General features: G+C 36.3%; 1 protein-coding gene across 1 annotated transcript in view; it reads right to left on the minus strand.

The window, feature by feature from the left end:
* Positions 1 to 204, minus strand: part of LOC119594353 (3'-5' RNA helicase YTHDC2-like) — a gene marked incomplete at its 3' end in the record, with an annotated part of 122,633 nt that overhangs the window by 67,206 nt on the left and 55,223 nt on the right.

Genomic DNA, 204 nt, shown 5'->3' on the forward strand with positions numbered 1-204 from the left:
AATGATATCATGATGGTTTATAAATCAAAACTTCACCACCACAAAGGCCACATATGAGATATGACATCTTATCATGATTAAATTCTGTCAAAGAAAGTAAGTGTGAACAGTGAAATGCTGTGCTAACAGATTATCAAACTGCATATAACCTTGTGGCAGAAACAGGAACAGTATACAAAGTGCAAGTTGAGGCTGGTCACTGGT

The sequence above is a fragment of the Penaeus monodon genome, chromosome 33 (assembly GCF_015228065.2).
Source record: "Penaeus monodon isolate SGIC_2016 chromosome 33, NSTDA_Pmon_1, whole genome shotgun sequence".
In the NCBI taxonomy this organism is placed as follows: domain Eukaryota; kingdom Metazoa; phylum Arthropoda; class Malacostraca; order Decapoda; family Penaeidae; genus Penaeus; species Penaeus monodon.